Source organism: Penaeus monodon, chromosome 23, assembly GCF_015228065.2.
Source record: "Penaeus monodon isolate SGIC_2016 chromosome 23, NSTDA_Pmon_1, whole genome shotgun sequence".
Lineage (NCBI taxonomy): Eukaryota > Metazoa > Arthropoda > Malacostraca > Decapoda > Penaeidae > Penaeus > Penaeus monodon.
Window position 1 is genome coordinate 33,652,311 of NC_051408.1, and position 943 is coordinate 33,653,253.

Here is a 943-nt window from a genome sequence, read left to right on the forward strand (position 1 = left end):
ACTAATATCCCTTGATCCCTGTGCCTTAACGTACGAGAAGCAGGTGTGAGGGTTTTAGATAAAACACAGCATAGCTGATAAACATTTGTATGCACCAGAGTCAGCAAAAAGGGTTGCTGAAAACCGCATTTACGATTAATGGGAAACATTCCTATTTGTCGAAAGTTTAATTCACTGTTAAGAGCAGGTTAAGAACACGTTGCTATTCGTGATACCTCGAAGCGATCTTGCAACGTGTTCTCTTGTCGATGGAAACCTAGCTTAAACTTTTAACAAGGTAAGTTGCATGGTTTACAGTTTCCGTTGTGCAGGACAAATCTTTGTGAAACTGCACCATCCCATGACACATTCACTGGACGTCTCTCATCCCATTAAAACGAAATTAATTCACCAAAGCCCCAACAACGATAAGTAACCTCTGCTGCATAAGAAATAAAAAAACGCGAGTCATTGTGAACTATGAGAAGTAAAATGGATGCGAGTCATCATGAATTATGAGAAATGAAAAGAAAGCACATAATTCCAAAAACGGAATAAGAATGAGAGAAAGAGAAAGAATGAATAACGTCGACAAAGGCATAAAATTTCAGTGCACATTTCACACAAGGTGTAAATAAAAGGAGTTTACCGATATCAAAATGAAGTCCTCTCGAAACTTGGGTTCGGCAACTCAGGGGCTTCTCACATCCCCGAGCGACCGACGTCTGCCGCCAGTTGGGAACCTTCAGTGTTAAAAAGTGTTTGTGTTGAGACCTGCTTCTGATTGGCGAGAGAAGGTTATTATCGGTTCTTTGCGTACGATGCTAAACATTTCTTTCGAATTGTACTTATGACTATATTACGATTAGAGACTAATAAAAGGTAATTTGATATTTTGAAGATATACTTTATTACTTGTACTTTAATGTACGTTAATTCTGTTCGTATGATGTATTTTCACATG

General features: G+C 38.4%; 2 protein-coding genes across 2 annotated transcripts in view; both read left to right on the forward strand.

Annotated features, from left to right (window-relative positions):
• The window catches only part of LOC119587937 (UDP-glycosyltransferase UGT5-like), a 16,020-nt gene that overhangs the window by 9,163 nt on the left and 5,914 nt on the right, over positions 1–943 (forward strand). The window lies entirely within an intron of this gene.
• Positions 666–943, forward strand: part of LOC119587938 (UDP-glycosyltransferase UGT5-like) — a 6,186-nt gene continuing 5,908 nt past the window's right edge. The window contains exon 1 of the mRNA XM_037936649.1: positions 666–776. The gene's annotated coding sequence lies outside the window, so the exon portion shown is untranslated. The remainder of the gene's footprint in view (positions 777–943) is intronic.